The sequence below is a fragment of the Nicotiana tabacum genome, chromosome 8 (assembly GCF_000715075.1).
Source record: "Nicotiana tabacum cultivar K326 chromosome 8, ASM71507v2, whole genome shotgun sequence".
Taxonomy (NCBI): Eukaryota; Viridiplantae; Streptophyta; class Magnoliopsida; order Solanales; family Solanaceae; genus Nicotiana; species Nicotiana tabacum.
In genome coordinates this window covers 93,085,599-93,108,906 of record NC_134087.1, presented here as the reverse complement: position 1 = coordinate 93,108,906, position 23,308 = coordinate 93,085,599, and positions in this window count along the sequence as shown.

The window sequence follows — 23,308 nt, the reverse complement described above, 5'->3', positions numbered from 1 at the left end:
TGAAGTGGTGCATGTAACTCCTTTTGGTGCTCTAGATTTAAAAAAGGGAATGGTGAGATCTTTAGAGTCATAGGGAACCGAGTGAAGCACTACCTTATTAAAGTTGATGATGGCTACATTGTGGCATTGATCCATTTCAAGTGAATGATAGTAACATGCGTTGTGCCGCGACGTTAAATCAGGCGCTTCTTAGGAGGCAACCCATGCGTTTTTCTTTCTTTTTATTTTCTTCTTAGATTAGGCATTGTTTTGGACTAACTGGTTGTGAAATATATGTAGGAATTGGTTGTGCAGTGCGGGAAACTGACAAGGAAGAAATTTGGCTAATTGATAAAAGTTCGTGGACAACGCTCAAAATTTCGCGTACCGCGTGAGAATTTTGCGGCCGCAAAATTCTATGCGCGGTCACATAGTTGAATTGAGCAAAAATGCCAACTCTCTGAAGTTGGGCTGTCAAAACCTCTTCAGAGTTCGCGGCCGCGTTCAAACTTTTGCGGACCACGTAAATTCTGCGATCGCGACCAATATTTCACTGACCGCGCCCATGTGTTTGAAGTAGATCTACAAAATGTAACAGAGTGCGGACCGCGACAAAATTTTGTGGCCGCACTCAGGTAAGGCGGTGGGTCCATTGGTTCTAAGTATAAATAGGAGTTCCTGAATCATTTTTCACTTTACGAACCCCAACTTTTCACCACACCTAAAAAGCACTATTCATCTCTCCTTGCTCTCATTCTCATCTCACTCACTTGAAGTGTAGATTTCCTACAAATTTTACAAGTGGTATGTTCAATTCAATGGTTTTATTTTATTGTTTTCTTTTCTTTTCTCTTTGTTTTAATTTTTATTTTTAGTTAGGGTTAGATGCATGCCATAATGTCAAACTAATGCTTAATTGTTGCTTAAATACATGTAGGTAGTGTTTCTATGCCTAATAGGGGCTGGGGTTAGTAACTTTGCATGGTTAATGCTATAATTTTTGCACACATATAGTGAACACCCTAGTTGTCAGTGTTCTTCAGTGCCGATTTCATTTGAAATTCGAGGCCACATTCATTTTTTCGCGGTCCACGATAGGGTATGCAGCCGCGTCCAAAACTACACGGTCCGCTAGACCCTAACTTCAAAGCACTGAGGGTTGTTTAGGTTTTGCGGTCGCGGTCACTTTTCTGAGGTCTGCGGTTGGTCCTTTGCGGATGCTTCCAAGTTTTCGCGGTCCGCGCTTTGAAACTTTAGAGAGTTTATCATTTGCCTTTGTGACCGTATTTACTTTTACGCGGTCCGTGATGGGTCATTTGCAGCCACGTTCTTTTTTTGCGGTCCGCGTTTAATCAAGTTCAAAGAGTCAGTAGTTTGAGCCTGACCTCTTCGCGGCTGCGTTCTCTTTTTTTACGCGGTCCGCGATGGGTATTTCACGGCCGCGCTCACTTTTATGGGGTCCGCGGTGCCCTGTTCTGAGAAGCAGTGTTTGCATTTCATTTGTACTATTTTAACACATGCTTGAAGCCCTATTCTAACGATATTTCACTACTTGTGTGTTGCAGAAAATGGTTCGTTCTTATGGTGAAGGAGCCAAATTAAAAGGGAGGTAAGATTCCTCCCGAGGTCGAGGCAAAGGAAAGAAGGCATTGCTTTTAGCAGTTCAAAGAATAATAAGCAAAATGGCTACTCTTGTGAGACCTCCTGCTGACTCCTCGGACACAAGTGAATACCTCCCATCCCGGGAGACTTCTGAGGGAGAATCTGCACAACAACAACCAGAGGCTCAATCAAAACCTTTCAGATTGGTCAATGAACCTACCTCCTCTTCTGGGTCGTCTGATTGCTCAGAGGGAGGTAGTGAGGCTTCGACACCATCTTCCTCACCTGCTACAACATCAGCCTCTACAACTGCCCCTATTAATGTTGATGATGATGATGAGGTCCCAGATGTCGGGAGAGGAGGTGATACCAATGTGGGGGGTTGGCCTAGTCGAGAAAGCCAGAGGTGTGGGTTGATAGATTCGTGAGCGAGAAAAAGCATATTTGAAATTCCGGGAATGGTGGCCCCAAAGGTCGGTCCCACTTATAGAGAAAGACCTCCTTCCCCACAATCCAAATGTCAAGAAACAGTTTGAGGAGAGAAATGGGTGGAAGTACTTCACCAGCAAAATGGTGGATGCAAATGAGTACCTTGTCAAAGAGTTCTACGCAAATGTTGCCCACATAAAAAAGGGCACCACTGTGAAAAAGGTTCGAAACTTGAAGATCCGGTTTGATGGCCACACTTTGAACAACTATGCTGGTTTTGAGGATGTGGAAGCCGTGCAATACTCAGAGAAGCTGGCCCTAAATGAAGCAGCCCATCCATGGCTAGTAGAGATATTAGCCATTCCAGGGACGACACCGGCTTGGCTCACAGCTGGAGTCCCAATGGTCAGAAACACCCTCAACTTTGAAGCCAAAGGGTGGTCCTTATTTGTGTTCAGCCACCTGGACCCGTGCCAGCATGATAATGTCCTCCCACTCTCCTGGGCGATCTTGATAGCTTCCATCATGGCAGGGTATCCAATCAATGTGGGGAACCTCATCTCCTACCACATCTCCAAGGCAGCTGGAAAAGAAGAAAGATCATATCCCTACCCCAACTTCATCAGCATGTATCTCGAGGACCAAGGGGTCGAGAAGAGGCACTATGCCATAAAGGTGAAGCCTAAAAAGCCTTTCTATCACGACCCGGATTTCCCCACCTTCGGGAATCGTGATGGCGCATACTCATGAAATCTAGGAAAGCCGATAGTTATAATTTTACCACCATTATTGTTGATTCAAACAGGGACAGATAATAACTAAAACAAAATAATCATAAAATGCGGAAGTGGTATAGCAATCCAACAATTCTAATACATAACTACCCCAAAGATCTGGTGTCACAATCCACGAACGACTAAGATTTACTACAAATAAAGTCGGAAAGAAGTATAACGGTTCTCAAAATAGAAGAGATAAAAGAAACTAAAATGGGGAAAGGGGACTTCAGGCTTTACAAACGCGAACGAATCTACCTTGGTCTCCCTAGACTGAAGGCAACAACCCCGAATCTACTCACAAGGTCTAGCACCAAAATCTGCACAAAAAGTGCAGAGTGCAGCATCAGTACAACCGACCCCATGTACTAGTAAGTGCCGAGCCTAACCTCGATGAAGTAGTAACGAGGCTAGGACATGACAACCATATAAACCTGTAAAGTTAAATCATATACGAGTAGAACAATAATAACAGAAAACAATAGATAACGATGGGAAGGGGAAACATGTTGCGAGGAATATCAAATTCTACAGTAATTCAATAGAGAAGCATAATGAATACCATACTTGTATCAACAGGGATAATGAAGCAGTAACACGTGCAGGACATCACCCTTCATGCTTTTACTCTCGTTCTCACCATAAGAAACAACATAAACGGCATGGCATCACCCTTCACGTATTAACTCTCATAATCGTAGCACGGCATTACCTTTCGTACATTAGCTCTCAAATCATGGCACGACATCACCCTTCGTGCATTAACACTCACAATATCGGCACGGCATCACCCTTCGTGCATTAACACTCACTCACAATATCATGCACAGCATCACCCTTCGTGCTTTACACTCTTCCTCAGCCAAACAATAGAAACAATACATCCCGACAAGGGAATCAACAATAGAAACAATAACATCCTGGCAAGGGAATCAACTATAACCAATCTCGTTTCAACAGTTAACTCAGTCTCAACTTGAGTCAATAATCAACAATGGTCAATTACCAAGAAAATATCATAAGTCTTGTTCAACATGGATAATCATCAATTTAAGCATTAACAATACATAATAAGAGTCACAATAGTCACAATATAAGACTCACTTGCATGCTCGACACCAACGAATAGATACTCGTCACCACATCTATACGTCATACTAAACACTAACACGTAGCAATAAGACCACAACACCTATTCCCTCAAGATAAGGTTAGACCAAACACTTACCTCGATTCCACAACCAAAACCAAGCCTCAATTACCGCTTTACCTCTTGGTCCCACTTCCAATCTACTTGAATCTAGTCATAATTTACTAAATAAACCAATTCTAATGCATGAGTATAGATTTCCCAATATTTTCCCCAAATAGTCAAAAATCGACCCGGGCCCACTTGGTCAAAACTCAAAGTTCAAACCAAAACCCGATTACCCATTCACCCACGAACTCAAATATGCAATTGGTTTTGAAATCCGACCTTAAATTGAGGTCCGAATCCCCAAATTTCGAAATTCCCAATTTCTACCCAAGAACACCCAATTTCCCATTTAAAACCCTAGATTTGAGATGAAGTCATGTAAAAAGATGAAATAGATTGAAGAAAAAGAGTTAAGATTCATTTACCTATGATTTGGGGAGGAACTTGCTCTAGAAAAATCACCCTTTGGAGTTTAGGTTTTGAAAATTTGAAGAATGAAGTGAAAATCCCGTCCAAATGATGTTTTGTTCACGTGCAGATGTCGCAATTGCGACAGGAGCTTCGCCAATTGCGAAGCTCACAAATGCAAGACAGGCTTCACAATTGCAAGCCTGCTGCATGTCTGCTCCTCTTGCAATTGTGAGTAATTTGTCGGAATTGCGATCTTTGACCCTCCCTGTTGTGTTCGTAAATGCGAACAAATGCTAGCATGGGCTTCTTCGCAATTGCGATAAAGCCCTCGCAATTGGCAAGCTTGTTAGGCTCGAAATTACAAAGCCTAACCTCGTAATTGCGAGATCAGAGCCTGCAACAATACCAGATGCAACAACAATTTTTTTCTAAGTCCAAACTCAGTCCGTGGCCTATCCAAAACTCACCCGAGCCCTCGGGGCTCCAAACCAAACATGCACACAAGTCTAAAAATATTATACAGACTTGCTCGTGTGATAAAATATCTAAATAACATCTTAAACAACGAATTTAACACCAAAACTCATGAAATTCATAAAGTAGTTCAAAATTTCTATTTTCTGAACCAAGGGTCTGATTTATATCAAATCTCTTCTGTTTTTCACCAAATTTCACAGATACGACCTAAATACTATATCAAATCTGTACCGAACTCCAGAACCAAAATACGGGCCCGATACCAATGAGTCCAAATATTATTAAATTTCTAAAAGTCCTTATATTTTCCAACAATTAATTTTCTTCAAAAATTCATTTGTTGGGCTAGGGACCCCGGAATTCGATTCCGAGCATACGCCCAAGTCCCATATTTTACTATAGACCGTATGGGACCGTCAAATCATGAGTCCGGATTTGTTTACCAAAATTATTGATCGAAGTCAACTTTAATCAATTTTAAAGGCCAAATTCAACATTTTTCTTAAATCTCACTTAAAAGCTTTCCGGAAATGTGCCCGGACTGCTCACACAAATCGAGGAGAAAGAAAATAAGGTTTTCAAGGCCTTGAAACCCAGATTTGGATTCTAAAATACAAGATGGCCCTTTGGGTCATCATATTCTCCACCTCTAAAATAGCCATTTGTCCTCGAACAGACATAGAACAGTACCTGAATCGGTGAAAAGATGGGGATATCTGCTCCGCATATTGGACTCGGACTCCTAGGCTGCTGCCTTAACAGGCCGACCTCTCCACTGCACATGAACAGAAGGGAAATTCTTTGATCTCAACTGACCAACCCGCCGGTCTAGGATAGCTACCGACTCCTCCTCATAGGTCAAGTCCTTGTCCAACTGGATAGTGCTGAAGTCTAACACGTGGGATGGATTGCCCCGATACTTCCGAATCATGGACACATGAAACACTGGATGCATAGTTGATAAACTCCATGGCAATGCAAGTCTGTAAGCCACCTCTACCACTCGATCAAGAATCTCAAAAGGTCCGATGAACCTAGGGCTTAGCTTGCCCTTTTTCCCAAATCTCATCATGCCCTTCATGGGAGACACCTGAAGCAACACTCGCTCTCCGACCATGAATGCCACAACACGAACCTTACGGTCGGCATAACTCTTTTGCCTGGACTGAGTTGTAGAAGCCTATCCTGAATGATCTTAACCTTGTCCAAGGTGTCCTGTACCAAATCTGTACCCAATAACCGAGCCTCCCCCAGCTCAAACCACCTAACTGGCGATCGATACCGCCTACCATATAATGCCTTATAGGGAGCCATCTAGATGCTTGACTGATAGCTGTTGTTGTAGGCAAACTCCGCTAATGGCAAGAATTGATCCCAAGAACCTCAAAATTCAATAACACAGGCGCGGAGCATGTCCTCCAAAATTTGAATAGTTCGCTCGAACTGTCCGTCCGTTTGAGGATGAAATGCTATGCTCAACTAGACCCGTGTACCCAACTCATGCTGAACTGCCCTCCAGAAATGCAAGGTAAACTACGTACGCCGATCAGAAATGATAGACACGAGCACACCATGAAGGCGAACAATCTCTCGGATATAGATCTCAGCTAACCGCTCGGAAGAATAGGAAACTGCCACAGGAATGAAGTGCGTTGACTTGCTCAGCCTATCCAGAATAACCCATACTGCGTTGAACATCCTCTGAGTCTGTGGGAGTCTAATAACGAAGTCCATATTGATACGCTCCCACTTCCACTCAGGAATCTCAATCTTCTGAAGCAAACTACCTGGTCTCTGATGCTCGTACTTTACCTGCTGACAATTCAAACACCAAGCTACATACGCAAAAATATCTTTCTTCATCCTCCTCCAGTAATAATGCTGTCGTAAGTCCTGAACATCTTAACGGCGCTCGGATGAATAGAATACCAGGAACTATGGGCCTCCTCTAGAATCAACTCACGAAGTCCATCTATATTAGGCACACAAACACGACCTGCATCCTCAAAACTCCATCATCTCCAACTGTAACCTGCTTGGCACCACCGTGCCGCACTGTGTCCCTAAGGACAAGCAAATGAGGGTCATCATACTGCAGATTCCTGATACACTCAAATAATGAAGAACGAGCGACTGTGCATGCTAGAACACAGTTGGGCTCAAAAATATCCAACCTCACGAACTGATTGACTAAAGCCTGAACATCCAAAGCAAGCAGTCTCTCACCGATTGGAATATACGCAAGGCTGCCCATACTAGCTGACTTCCTACTCAAAGCATCAGCCACTACATTGGCCTTTCCCCAATGATACAAGATGGTGATATCATAGTCTTTCAATATCTCCAACCACCTCCGCTGCCTCAAATTTAGTTCCTTCTGCTTGAACAAGTTATGTAGGCTCTTGTGATTCGTGAACACCTCACATGACATGCCATATAAATAATGCCTCCAAATCTTTAGCACGTGAACAATAGTTGCTAGCTCCAAATCGTGAATTGGATAAATATTCTCATGAATCTTCAACTGTCACGAAGCATAAACAATAACATTTCCATCCTACATCAATACCGCATCAAGCCCAATATGAGATGCGTCCCAATATAGTATATATGGCCCTGAACTTGTAGGCAAAACCAACACTGGTGTCGTAGTCAGCTGTCTTGAGCTTCTGGAAGCTCTCCTCACACTCGTCCGGCCACTTGAACTGGGCACCCTTCTGGATCAACCTGGTCGGGGCTGCTATAGATGAAAATCCCTCCGCATATCAATGATAATAACCCACCAAACCTAAGAAACTCCGGATATCTGTAGCTGACGTGGGTCTAGGCTAGTCCTTGACCGCCTCAATCTTCTTAGGATCCACCTGAATACCTTTTGCTGATACGACGTGACCCAGGAATGCTACTGAACTCAACCAAAACTCAAATTTCAAAAACTTAGCATACAATTGGCTGTCTCTCAGGGTTTGAAGAACGACTCGAAGATGTTGCTCATGCTCCTCTCGGCTGCGGGAGTAGATCAAAATATCATCAATGAAAACAATCACAAAGGAATCCAGATAGGGCTTGAACAGCTAGGAACTCATAATGCTTGTACCGAGTGTAAAAAGCTGTATTAGGGATATCAGATGGCTTAATCCTCAACTGGTGGTAGCCCGATCTCAAATCAATCTTTGAAAACACTTTGGCACCCTAAAGCTAATCAAACAAATCATCAATCCTCGGTAATGGATACTTGTTCTTGATGGTGACCTTGTTTAACTGCCAATAATCTATACATATCCTCATCGACCCATCCTTCTTCTTAACAAACAACACTGGCGCACCCCAGGGCGAGACACTAGGTCTGATAAAGCCCTTATCAAGCAAGTCTTGCTGCTGCTCCTTCAATTCTTCCAACTCTGGTGGGGCCACATGATAAGGCGAAATAGAAATGGGCTGAGTGCCCGGAGCCAAATCAATCCAAAAGTCAATATTCCTGTAGGGTGGCATCCCCGACAGGTCTGTAGGAAATACTTCTGAAAACTCTCGAAAAACTGGCACAGAATCCATAAAAGGAACACTAGAATCATGAACATATGCCAAGTAAGCCAAACACCCCTTCTCGACCATATGCCGAGCCTATATATAAGAAATAACCCTACTGACAGAATGACCAAGAGTCCCTCTGCACTCCAATCGAGGCAAATCCGGCAAGGCTAAGGTCACAGTCTTGGCATGACAGTCCAATATAGCGTGGTAAGGTGACAACCAATCCATCCCCAAAATAATATCGAAATCAACCATATTGAGGAGTAGGAGGTCTACACTAGTCTCAAGACTCCCAATAACAACCATGCACGAATGATAGATACAGTCTACAACAATAGAATCATCCACCGGTATAGACACATATACAGGAGTACTCAAAGAATCATGAGGCACAACCAAATATGAAGAAAAATAAGAAGACACATAGGAGTATGTAGACCCGGGATCAAATAGAACTGAAGCATCTCTACTACAAACCAAAATAGTACCTGTGATAATAGCATCGGAGGACTTAGCCTCAGGCCTAGCTAGGAAAGAATAACATTGGGGCTGGGCCCCACCACTCTGAACTATATCCCAGGGATGGCCTCCTACTGGCTGGACTCTACCTCTAGCGGCCTGACCTTCACCTGTAACACCTCTACCTCCACCTCTAGCTACCTGACCCTTGTCCTTAGCTGGCTGAGCGGGCGGTGGAACACCCGGTTCCTGAACCATGGCACGAGAACCCTGATGCTGAGAACTGCTTGATGCTTAAGGGAAAAATCTAGCAATGTGCCTCGGATCGCCACAAGTATAAAAAGTCCTCGGCTACTGGGACTACTGACCCTGAAACAACCCCGATAGCCTCAATGACTACCCTGAAAACTCTAAAGCAAAAGTGTACTGATAGGAGTTGATGATGCACTGTAGGGTAGCTGATCAAAATACTGCATATGAGAACCACAAACACCTGGAGCACTGTGAGAAGCCTGAAATGCTGAATGAAACGGCCTGGGAGGATGGCCCCTACCAAAAGAATCCATGCCTCCAGACGTGGCACCACCGAACCTACCAAAATGACAAGGCCTCTTGTTAGACCCCTGGCCACTCCCCTGAACTATAACTATCTCAACCGCCTGACCACATTGGCCGCATCCTAGAAGGAAATCTCGCTCCCTGTCTCCTAAGCGAGTCTCTCAATGAACCTCCTCACTCTTTCTTTCTTTCTCTCTCTCTCTCTCTCTCTCTCTTGATGGGGAGTATAAGAAGAGCATGACGAGCTAAATCAAGAAACCTAGTCTCATACTTGGTGACAGTCATAGAACCCTCCTGGAGATGCTCAAATTGCCTCTGATAATCCTCTCTCCGAGTGATTGGGAGAAACTTCTCTAGAAATAAATGAGAGAATTGATCCCAAGTCAAAGCTGGTGATCCAGCTGGTCTGGCCAAACAATAATCCCTCCACAACTTCTTGGCAGAACCTGACAGACAAAAGCTAACAAAGTCAACTCCATTGGTCTGCCTTACCCCCATGTTCTGCAGAACCTCGTGACAATTGTCCAAATAATCTTGGGGATCCTTTGAAGATGTACCACCATAAGTGGTAGTAAAAAGCTTGGTGAACCTGTCCAGCCTCCTCAAGGCATCAGCAGACATAGCTGACTCATCACCGGTATATGCCACAACACCCGGCGGAACTACCCCAACTGGCTGATCTACTGGAGTCTGTAACTGGGGATCCATTTGCTTCAGAGTGCGAGTAGTAGGAGTCTGGGCTCCTCCTCCAGCCTGAGAGACAGCTGGTTCTATAGGGAATATGCCTGCCTGAGTGACACTCTCCATAAGGCCCACTAGATGGACCAGAGCATCTTGGAGTATCGGGGTGGCGATAAACCCCTCTGGGACCTGAATTAGCCCTGCTGGAACTATCTGGGCCAGAACCTCTTCCTTAAACTCTACCTGAGGTTCCGCCACTGGTGTTGCTGCTCGATCTCTAGGCTGGGCCCTACCTCTACCTCGGCCTCTAGCACGGCCTCGGCCTCTACCCCTTATAGGAGCTATCACTAGGGGCTCGGGCTGCTGGTCAGTTGATGAAGCGGTACGTGTTTTCACCATCTACGAAAGAACAGAGTGGAAGTTCAATTAGCATTGAGAAATCAAGTCACACGACAAAAGGGAATAGATGTGGAATTTTCCTAAACTCTGTAGCCTCTGGGGGATAAGCACAGACGTCTCTGTACCGATCCCTCAGACTCTACCTAGCTTTTTCCTAACTTGTGAGACCTAGGCAACCTAGTTCTCTGATACCAACTTGTCACGATTCGAATTTCCCCACCTTCGAGAATCATAATGGCGCCTAATCATGAAAGCTAGACAAGTCGATAGTTACAGTTTTACCACCATTATTATTGATTCAAACAGGAACAAATAATAACTAAAACAAAATAATCATAAAATGCGGAAGTGATTTAGAAATCCAATGATTCTAATACATAACTACCCCAAAGATCTGGTGTCACAATCCATGAACGACTAAGATTTACTACAAATATAAGTCGGAAAGAAGTACAACTGTTCTCGAAATAGAAGAGATAGAAAAAACTAAAATGGGGAAAGGGGACTTCAGGCTCTACAAACACCAGCGAATCTACCTTAGTCTCCCTAGACTGAAGGCAGCAACTCTGAATGTACTCACAAGGTCCGGCACCGAAATTTGCACAAAAAGTGCAGAGTGCAGTATCAGTACAACCGACCCTATGTACTAGTAAGTGTCAAGCCTAACCTCGATGAATTAGTGACGAGTCTAGGACACGACAACCATATAAACCTGTACAGTTAAATTATATACGAGTAGAACAATAGTAACAGAAAATAATAGATAAAGATGGGAAGGGGAAACATGCTGCAGGGAATATCAAATTCTACAGTAATTCAACAGAGAAGCATAATGAACACCATATTTGTATCAATAGGGATAATGAAGCAGTAAAATGTGCAAGGCATCGCCCTTCGTGCTTTTACTCTTGTTCTCACCATAAGAAACAACAGAAACAGCATGGCATCACCCTTCATGCATTTACTCTCATAATCGGGCACGACATCACCCTTCGTGCATTAGCTCTCAAATCATGGCACGACATCACCTTTCGTGCATTAACACTCACAATATCAGGACGACATCACCCTTCATGCATTAACACTAACTCACAATATCATGCACGACATCGCCCTTTATGCTTTGCACTCTTCCTCACCCAAATAATAGAAACATTACATCCCGACAAGGGAATCAATAATAGAAATAATAACATCCCGACAAGGGAATCAGCTATAACCAATCTTGTTTCAATAATTAACTCAATAAAATAAGTCTAAACTTGAATCAATACTCAACAATGGTCAATTACCAAGAAAATATCATAAGTCTTGTTCAACATGAATATTAATCAATTTAAGCATGAACAGTACATAATAAGAGTCACAACAATCACAGTATAAGACTCACTTGCATGCTCGACACCAATGTATAGATACTCGTCACCATATCTATAAGTCATACTCAACACTAACACGTAGCAAATAAGAACACAACACCTATTCCCTCAAGCTAAGGTTAGACCAAATATTTACCTCGATTCCACGGCAAAAATCAAGCGTCAATTACCGCTTTACCTCTCGGTCCCACTTCCAATCCGCTAGAATCTAGTCATAATTTATTTAATAACATCAATAAACACTAAATAAACCAATTCTAATGCATGAGTATAGATTTCCCAATGTTTTCCCCAAAAAGTAAAAAATTGACCTCGGGCCCACTTGGTCAAAACTTGAAAATCGAACCAAAACCCAATTACTCATTCACCCATGAACTCAAATATGTAATTGGTTTTGAAATCTGATCTCAAATTGAGGTTCAAATCCCCAAATTTCGAAATTCCTAATTTCTACCCAAGAACACCCAATTTCCCATGAAAAACCCTAGATTTTGAGATGAAATAATGTAAAAAGATGAAATAGATTGAAGAAAAAGAGTTAAGATTCATTTACCTATGATTTGGGGAGGAACTTGCTCTAGGAAAATCACCCTTTGGAGTTTAGGTTTTGAAATTTTGAAGAATGAAGTGAAAATCCCATCCAAATGATGTTTTGTTCAAGTGCAGATGTCGCAATCGCAAATGTAAGACATGCTTTACTATTGCGAACTTGCTGCATGTCTGCTCCTCTCGCAATTGCAAGCAATTTGTCACAATTTTGATCTCTGACCCTCCCTGTTGACTTCGCAATTGCGAAGGGATGTTCGCAAAAGTGAACAAATGCTGGCCTGGTCTTCTTCGTAATTGTGATAAAGCCCTCACAATTGCCAAGCCTGACCTCGCAATTCGAGATCAGAGCCTGCAACAATACTAGATGCAACAACAATTGTTTTCTAAGTCCAAACTCACTCTATGGCCTATACAAACTCACCCGAGCCCTCGGGGTTCCAAACCAAACATGCACACAAGTCTAAAAACATTATACGAACTTGCTCGTGCGATCAAATCACCAAAATAACATCTTAAACAATGAATTTAACATCAAAAATCATGAAATTCATAAAGTAGTTCAAAATTTCTATTTTCTCAACCAAGGGTCCGATTTATATCAAATCTCTTCCGTTTTTTCACTATGATGACCTGGCCAATTGTCTCATGAGTTACCACTCCGTTTGCCCAATTTCTGCTTATTTATGCTTTGTTTATCCGTGTTATGTGGTATCAGGTTGGTCGGATCGAATTTGGAATGATTTTGGTAAGGTTTGAGATACTTAGTCTCTTTTGAAGAAGCTTAAGTTGGAAAAGTCAACCGGATGTTCACTTATGTATTAGAGGGCTCAGACATGAGTTCTAATGGTTCAGTTAGCTTCGGGAGGTGATTTGGGACTTAGTAGCGTGATCAGAATGAGTTTTGGAGGTTCAGAGTAGATTTAGTCTTGAGTTGGCGAAGTTGATATTTTGGCGATTTCCGGTTGGTAGGAGAGGTTTTGATATAGGGGTCAGAATGGAATTCTGAGAGTTGTAGTAGTTCCATTGTCTCATTTAGGATGTGTGTGCAAAATTTTAGGTCATTTGGACACGGTTTGGTTGGGTTTTTGATCAAACGCGTAATTTAGAAGATTTTGGAATTCTTAGGCTTGAATTCGATGCGAATTTGGTGTTTTGATGTTGTTTTGAGCATTCGGAAGGTTGGAACAAGTTTGAATGAGGTTATGGGATATGTTGGCATGTTTGGTTGAGGTCCCAGGGGCCTCGAATGAGTTTCGGGTGGTCAATCGGACCATTTCATGTTGTTTGGAATTGCAGAAAAACTGCTGAAGTGTTGTAGAGAAATTGACCTTCGCATTCACGAGTAGGTCCTCGCGTTCGCGAAGGGTTAGTTGAGAAGGCAGATGATTTTAGCCTTCGCGTTCGTGAGGAAGGCTCCGCGTTCGCGAAGGGCTGGATGTCTGTGTATCGCATTCGCGAGAAGGGCAGCGCGTTCGCGTAGAGGAAATTGGTTAGCTGGGTTTGAGGTCGAGTTGTTCAATGCGTTCACGAGAGAGGGAGTGCGTTCGCGAAGAGTAAGTCTGAGGAACCATCGTGTTCACGATGGGCATGTCGCGTTCACGTAAGAGGATTTTTGGTCAAAGTCATTTTTGTACTTCGCGAACGCGAGGCGTTAACCACGTTCGCAAAGAAGGAATTAAGGCCTGGGCAGAATGTTTAAATACTCGTCTTGTCCACGATTTTGGGGTTTATTTCTTCCGTTGTTGGTCGTTTTTGGAGCTTTTTGAAGGGGATTGAAGAGGGATTCAAGGTGAAACACTTGGAGGTAAGATTCTTGGACTTAAAACTCGATTCTAATGTGAATTTCACCTAAATAATCATGGAAATTAAGCCAAAAATTGAAGAACTAGGGCTTGGAAACTTAAACATTTGATTGAGGATTTGAAGGACCATTTGAGGTCGGATTTCAGAACTTTTTATATGTGTGAACTCGTGGGGAGATAAGGAATCTATTAATATAAAAATTATCGAATTCCGAGATGTGGGCTCGGGGGTCGGGTTTTGGTAATTTCGGGATTTTTGTTGTAAATTGATTGTTTTCGCTTGGGGTTCGTTCCTTTAGCATATTTTGACGCCGTGATTCTGATTTTGGATAGATTCGACGCAAGTGGAGGTTGATTTGAGAGGCAAAGGCATCTCGAGCTAGAGATTTGACCGGTTCGAGGTGAGTAATGATTGTAAATGATGTTCTGACGGTATGAAACCCCGAACTTGCACATCGTTGTGCTATATTGAGGTGGCGCACATGCTTGATGGAGAGCGTGGGGTGGTGCACTATTGGGGATTGTGACTTAGTCCGTCCCGAATGACTATTTTACTGTGTATCTGACTGAAATCTATTTGCTATCATCTCGATTCGAGCTGAATGCCATATTTGGGCCTTGTGCCAACTATTTGAACCCTTCGGGAATTTTTAGTGGTATTTCCTTATTGTTTTGACTTTATACTTGAACTCAGTCATGTTATATTTCACTGTTTTCGTACTCAGCCATGTTTACTCTGTTTTAACACTTACATGATCTTTTAAATGATATTTTTGGGCTGAGAATCATGCTTTACTGTTGCTCGAGTGGCTTGTGAGGATTTTGACTGAGTAAGGTCGAGGGCCTATGTTGTGAGGAAATATTTGATACTGATTATGAGGCCGAGAGGCTGAGATATGTATTTCACGAGGTGGCTTGATTGATATGAGGTTGTGTGCCTAGTAATGATGCCACAAGGTGGCTTGATATTGCGCTTGGGTCGTAAGGGGCCCATCCAGGAGTTTGCACACCCCCAGTGGGCGCGGGTACCCATTGTGATATGAGATTGAGCCCGAGAGGCTGGTATTGTTCTGAGATGTTGCCCGAGGGGCGGATTTGTTGACACGATGCCCGAGGGGCGAACTTTTATGTGTTTATTTTTCATAATTGACTGTCAAATTACCTGTTTAATTGTTGAAAAAGACTTTTCATTAAGTTAAATTTGAGTTAAAGGATTTTTACCTATCTTTCATTGGTTTACTATTTTAATGGTTTTACTGCTTTATTATAGTATGCTTTTGTGCCTTACGTGATTTCCTGCTTTCAGTCTTTATTTATGATTATTACTCACTGAGTTGGAGTACTCACTTTACTCCCTGCACCCTGTGTGCAGATTCAGGCTCATCTGATCCCGCTCCCAAGTGTTGATCATTTCCAGCTCAGGCGGATCCGAGGAGTCTATAGGTAGCTGTCGGCGTTTGCAGCCCAGAGCTCTTCCCTATCTTACTTATTCATGTTCTTAGTTTCTGTATTAAACTTTGTAGTTTGATTTGGAGTATTCTGGATTGTTTAGATGCTCATGACTAGTGACACCCCGGTATCGGGCTGTGTTGGGTTAATTTCCTTGAATTATGCTATTATCTGTTAACTTTGGATTATCTTATCATACTTTAGATTTATTTCTTATGGTTTAACTGTTAATAATTGGATATGGGAAGTGTCGGCTGGCCTTGTCTTCATGAGAGGCGCCATCACGACCGGGTCCGGTTTAGGGTCGTGACATTCACCAAATTTCACATATACGACCTAAATACAATATCAAACCTGTACTGGGCTCCGGAACCAAAATAGGGGCCCGATACCAACGAGTCCAAATATTATTAAATTTCTAAAAGTCCTTATATTTTCCAGCAAACAAGTTTCTTCAAAAATTCATTTCTCGGGCTAGGGACCCCGGAATTTGATTCCGGGCAAACGCCCAAGTCCCATATTTTACTACGGACACTACGGGACCATCAAATCACGGGTCCGAGTCCGTTTACCAAAAATATTGACTGAAGTAAATTTAAAGGCCAAATTCAATATTTTTCTTAAATCTCACATAAAAGCTTTCCGAAAATGCGCCCGGACTGCGCACGCAAATCTAGAAGAAAGAAAATGAGGTTTTCAAGGCCTCAGAACCCGGATTCAAATTTTAAATACAAGATGGATGGTATAGCCTCCAAGGACCGGACAACCCTAAAGCAAAGGGTAAAGCCACTATCTCCACTGGCCAGTCTGAAGAGCCAAGGGTAGTGGCCACTGGGTCAAAGCCTTCCACAGTAGAGGGATCTTCAGCTGCCATGCCTCTTCCTTCATCCGAGCCATCCATCACTGCGACACTATATGTGCCCTCATCTTCCACTTACCCTCAGACATCAATACGGGTTTCTCAATCATTATCCAGTATCAACAACTGGATGCAGGAAGCTACATCAAAGTTGTCTATCTTATCCAGTGCAGTAGTAGCACAGTCAGCCCTAGCACAGCTTCAGGTACCTCCATCCTTGGAGGATTCATTAAAGGAGCTTCTGGACAACCAAAAGAAGCTCCCAGACAACTAGAAGAAGATCGTGGAGACTTTGGATACACATGGAAAGGTTATCAAGGATCTGGGCAAGCAAGTGAAGAAGATGAAGAAGACTCAGGACTCAAAGGAGTTAGTGGAGCTGCTGAAGAAGTAGGTAAAGAAGTCTACATCTGCTGGAGACATCCCACTGGACTTGATCATAAATGAGAAAGACCCAGCAGCACAAGCAGCAGAGCATGAGGCATCTGATGCAGCAGCTGGCCAGTCTGAGGAGACGGTTGGCACATCACATATTGTTAAGAAGATGATCCAGATGCTCCGTAACCCCGTGGTCCCCTAGTCAGAGGATGTGGAGATCCAGTTAGAGGGCCCGGAGGAAGTTGATGATCCTATATAGTCCGAGAATCCCACTCATGTGCCTGACTCGATGCAGACAGAGATCACATAGGGAGTTTTCTTTACTCTCTACCCCTTTTCCCTATTCTTATTTGATTATTAGCATTGACGACAATGCTATCTTTCAGTTGGGGGGTGGCTCATTTTGATTGATGACATTTGGTATGTAATAACCAATACACTATTTTTCTTTATCTTTACTTCTCTTTATTTTCGCTTTTGGTATGTATATACTCGATATTTTTACTTTTGGTATGTATATATTCATTATTTTCACATTTGGTATGTATATAGTTTTACCATTTGATGTATATATTCATTTTCATTTATGTGTATATTCGCTTTACTTCAAGTTTGCATATATTCAGTTTGATTTCTGTAATTTACTTCATAACTCCTTTCGTAATTTTCCCTTATTAGCATAGCTTCTTATTTTCTTTAGTAGCTTCTTTTTAAGTTGTTAGCTTCTTTTTTACGTTTATGTGAACAATAAGCCTTTGGTTTTCTTAATTCCATGGTTCTTTCCAAAGATGGATGTTGTGTGAACCTTGTGGCTCTTCCCGATGATGGATGGCGTGACAATCTTCTTAAGAAATTGAGTCCATTTTATTTATGTTTTGGTGTAAATAATAGTAATGAATAAAAGTGTCTCAAGCAGGCTTCACTTGGTACTAACACATTTACCTTCGACATTATGGTTAAAAACAAGTTGATTGGCAAAGGATAGTTTTAGTTATGACTGTTAGACTCTTGTGTTGACTAAAACAATCATCGAGTGGGCTATTTGAGCTATTTGTGATGTTCAATCTTAGCTAGGGTTGTTTTGGGCCCTTGACTCTATCTCTTTAACAATCCAGCAGCTTGAGAGGTGAGGATTGAATTGCAAGTCCAAGTTCCGTGCCAATAAATCTAGAACTTGCCCTTAAAGTTTTTGTCAGGAAAAATTCTAAGTATAGCTCGACTTGAGAAATGATTGTAGGCTCTCCTTGATCCAATTTGAAACTTGAAATCTTTCGTAGCCTATCAATATGATATCCTTAGTCAATCCCTTTGAGCCGAAGCCCTTATTCTTTCAATAACCACGTTAGAAGCCTTTATCCGTTCTCTAAAGACCCTCTCTTGACACCCAATCTTTCCTTGGCATTCTTAATAGACAAGTGGCAAAAGTATAAGTTTGGGGGAGATATGAGAAATGTGAAAGTGATAAAAGCTACAAAGAACAAAAAGAAATGAAGAAAAGGGAAGGCAAAAGAAAAGAAAGAAATATCTCAAAAAAAAGAAAGTGAATAAGATAGAAAAGTGAAGGGATTCAAATAATGCAATGATGAAAGGCATGGAATGATAAGAAAAAGAGAAATAAATGATCGTCATGAGCAAGAAAGAGTGACAGTGTGTCTCTCTAATTCCTTTTAGGAAGAAGAAATGACTCAAAAAGTCAATAGAGTATGAGCCGAAATGAGAAAATGGAGTGCTTAAGGAAAGATGAAACCATCATATGTCAATAAGTCCTACCTTGATCTAAAAGCCTTCATTACATTCAAGCAAAAGCCCTATATGATTTCGAGTTGAGTGAGCTTACATTAGTGGTGATTTACATAAGGGGAAAGCTTATAGTACTTAGAGCCGGACTTGTGACATTCCCTTGATAGAGATGAGCGTACTTCTTCACAATCCTTGTTTTGAGTGCTACAATCTAAAGTAAGATTTGCTTATGGAGAGTAGAGTAGAAAGAGTTTGGGTTGCACAATGACCTACGTAATAGAGTGAGCTTCCTTGATGAATTAAGTCAACTCTTGATGCTCTAGTGTCACATTAGAACTATGGTACTCAAAAGGTTTTGGGTTATTGATAATTCATTTGTGTTAAGGGTAATTGTTAGTCCCAATTGATGCATGATTGATTCACATTAGGACAGCTGAAATATCTTTCTGTGTTGTTTTACTGGAGGTGAGAATTACCTTATTCGCTTGAGGACAAGCAAACGCTTAAGTTTGGGAGAGTTGATAAGTAGGGATTTTAACCTATGATTTGCTCTCTTTTACTTGCGTTTTAGGTCAAAAATGTGTAAAGGTATTCTCGAAAACTAATGTAATATGCTTGCTATCAGGAATTGATCAAAATGAGCCAGATGAGGCATAATCAACTCATAGAGAAGTCAAAACTGGAACAAAAACCAAGACTGGGCCAAGAGACTTGAAAAGCGGATCGCACAAATATTATGTGGCCGCGGAAGCCACAACAAGGCCGCGATCACAAATACGCGGTCCCAGAAAGGGAGATTCAGAGAGTGCATTTTCAGGCCAAATGTTAAGCGAGGTCCACGCCAGAAATGTGAGGCTGCGAAAGTCCCTGTGCGGCCGCAATTGGAATTATGCGAACCGCGGTTGCTGAGGTTCAGAGAGTTCACAATTCAAGCTAAAATAAGAAGTGTAGTCTGCATTAGAATTACGCGGCCGCGGCAGTCTCCTACGCGACCGCGATGCAAATTACACGCTGACGAAAGCATGCTCAACCCAAATCCAGAAGTTAAAAATGCGGACTGCAATCAGAATTACATGGCTGCGAAAGTAAGAGTGCGGCCACGATCAGAATTACGCGGCCGCAAACCTCTGCAGGGGTTTTTTTTCCGGAAAATTTTAGCTTAGTATAAATAGATCTTTTTGTCATTTTTAGGTGAAGTTATGTTTTAGCTGAGTACATGAGACAGTTGACTTTACTGCTTTTGGAAATTTTGTACTAGATTCATCTTTTAACATTAGATTTTTATCTTTTAATCTAGTAATATGAATTTCATCTTCTTTTTATCTTTGATTTCTGTTATTTCCATGAGTAGCTAAACCTATCGAGTTGTGACCCAACTCTAATGTGGGTATTTGATGGGTACTGAATTTTAGGGGTTGGATGTGTATGGGTAAGTGATATTTAGCCTAGTTCTTGCTAGAACTATGGAATTAGTTGTTGTAAATACTGATTCATGCTTTTATGACTTAGTCTCTACTTGAGAAAGAGGGACTAAGTTTAGGAAAGCTAGGCTAACAAGGAATTTGGGTGAACTCAAGAAATTGATAGCCCCAATTAAAGGGTTAAACCTAGAGATAGTAATACTTTACTTGAGCTAAAATCACTTGAATTGCATGAATACCCATTTGAGCTTGAGAAAGCCAAATTTGGCAAAATTACTCAAACTACCAAGAGGTATGAAGTGAGTACCCGGGTGTAATTGTTATATTACGACCCTAATTAATCACATGATTGCCCTAGATTCTTGCTACCTGTTAGATATCCACCTTGGTGGAAGTCACTACCTTAGTCCCTTTAAACCCTTGAAAATCAACAACAAAAATATTGTACTTAGTTTCAAATATTGCATGCAATAGGATAGAAGTAGAAGTAGAAATCAAACCAAACATTTTGTGGAAGTGTAATCAAGAGTAAAACCCGCATTTAGACTTGGATATCAACCTAATTACAATTATTAGCTCCTGTGTAGTTGATCCTGATCTAGTTGGTTAAAAACTGCATCGACCATCCTCTCTACTCAATAGTAGTGCAGGCTTGGACTCGATCATTTACCCAAGCTCAGGAAGACCTTCGTGTCTCTTCCAGCAAGATGAAGTTCCTTGAGTCTACACTGGAATCTTTGAAGGTTTCCTATGATGCTGCTGAGGCTGAAAAAGAAAATCTAAGGGCTGAAGTTGAACAACTAGAAAGGGACTACGAGGCTCTCAAGGATAAACTGACTCTTGATATGAGTTGGGCTTACCTCTGCACTCGCCTTGAATCTTTGACTGAAGCTTGCCATGAAGGCTTTGATTTCGAGGCTGAACTTGCCAAGGCTTAAGAAGTTATTGAAATTACTTAGCAAAGTCAAAGTTTCTCCACACTTGAGGATGAAATCTCTAATGGTGATTTAAGCAAAGAAGATGCGGAGGCAGATCCTTAGCCTTCAACTACAATTCCCCCAACTGATGCTCCTTAGCCTTCTTTTATTGATGTTTTTATGTCTTTGTTTGCCTTTAGAAGACTTTTGACAATATTAATATCAATTTCTAGCATGTTTTATATATGCTTTATTTTTGTTCTTTAGTTTTCGAGCCTTTTATTGCATTATCTTAGTAGAATAAATGTTTTAACATGTCGTGACTAAATATACACAGTCTTGATTATAAAAGAGGGCCCTTTTATTCAATCAACACTAATGAAGAAGACATCTCGTCTTCATGTTGGTATAAAAATATAAATAATCTGAGAAGTTTTATTTGAACTTTAAAGAAAAATACTCATATATATTATTTTTACAATTGCTTTCTTGTGGCATAATTATAAGTAAAATTTTGAAATATTCATCCCATATCTATTTTTGTAGGCTCAATTTAATAGCTTTTGGGAGTTTAGTTGAATCTTCAATCCTACACTTCCTATTCGATCTTCGAGCTTGAAATTTTTCTTCTTCAAAGTTTCTTTGATAATTTTCTTCAAATTCTTGAGAATTTCTTGAGAATTTGATTGAAATATGCTTCCTTCATATGTATAGTCCCCCAATGCTTGAGTTTGAAATGTGAAAACTTGAAGACTGGATCAACTTCTCTCCTTGGTCCTTTTCCTAAAAAGGAAATATGCACGAGACTCGGGAGTGATTTTATAGAGGAAGAATGCTTAACCTTTTCTATCAGAATTATTGTAACCTTGACGGGGAATAATTAGATATTTCACGTATTTATGGGTATAATATCATCATATGATTTTATTTAGATTTTTGCCTGTCATCTAAAAAGGTCAGTAAAATTTAAATAAAAAAATAAATAATAAAATTTGAGATACATGATCGTAGGTACTTGCTCTAAAATAATACTTCTTCAAGTGTACTGCATTCTATTTGGAAGGTAATACTTTTTTGTCCATGGTTTCCAACTCGTATGCTCCTTTTCCAGCATTGTTTCGAACTCGATATGGTCCTTCCCAACTTGGACCTAATGTTTCTGCATTTATTACCAGTGCTGACTGAAACACCTTCCTAAGGACGAAGTCCCCAATCTTGAAATGTCGAAGATTTACTTTTCTGTTGTAATATCATTTTATTCTGTGTTTTTGAGCTGCCATTCGTATTGAAGCTGACTATTTTCATTCTTCTGCCAAATCCAAATTTGTATGAAGTTCCTCATCATTGGATAATTCATTTGTATGTTCAAACCTTAGGCTCGACTCTCCTATCTCTACTGGAATTAGTGCTTAGTACTATAGACAAGAAGGAATAAAGTTTCTCCCATACTTATTTTAGATATTGTTCTCTAGGCCCATGGTAGCAGTTCAGGCCACCTGCCTTTTGTTGCTTCTAAACGTTTACTTATACTGTTGAAAATTATTTTATTTGTAAACTCTGCTTGCTCATTAGCTATGGGAAGGTATGGTGTTGACGTTGTTCTCTTGATTTTCCAACCGTTGAGAAATTCAGTGACCTTTGTTCTCACGAATTATGGTCAATCATCACATACAATCTCCTTTGGAACCCCAAATCTATATATTATATTCCTCCAAATGATGTCTATAATTTTTTTTTCTCGTACCTATTTGAAGGCACCTGCTTCCACCTAATTAGAGAAATAATTAGTTAAAATTAATAAAAATTGTACCTTTTCTAGTACTTGTGGTACTTACCTACAGTATTCATTCTCCACTTTATAAATGGCCATGGTGCGATAACCGGATGGAGCAACTCCACTAGTTGATGCATATTATTTGCATACTATTGACATTTATCGCACCTTCTTATGAATTTTTTCGTTTCATCTTCTATTTTTGGCCAATAATATCATGCTCTTATCAGCATTTTTATGAATGACCTTCCACCAGTGTGATTTTCACAGTGGCTTTCATGTACTTCTTGCATCACATCTTTAGTTTGTGAAGGCCTAAGGATTCTAGCTAAAGGTCCATCGAATATTTTTTGATATCAATTTCCCTCTATCAAACAATATCAAGCTGATTGCGCCTCCATATTGTAAGTAATTCACAAATTCATTACTCCAATCCCAAGTTAAATTAGTAAAATTTACCTCGTTTTTGGTTTGATTGAGTATTAAATGAAATAAATGCACTAGTATTGCATTTTCAGAATTTGTCACATCAGCTACTGA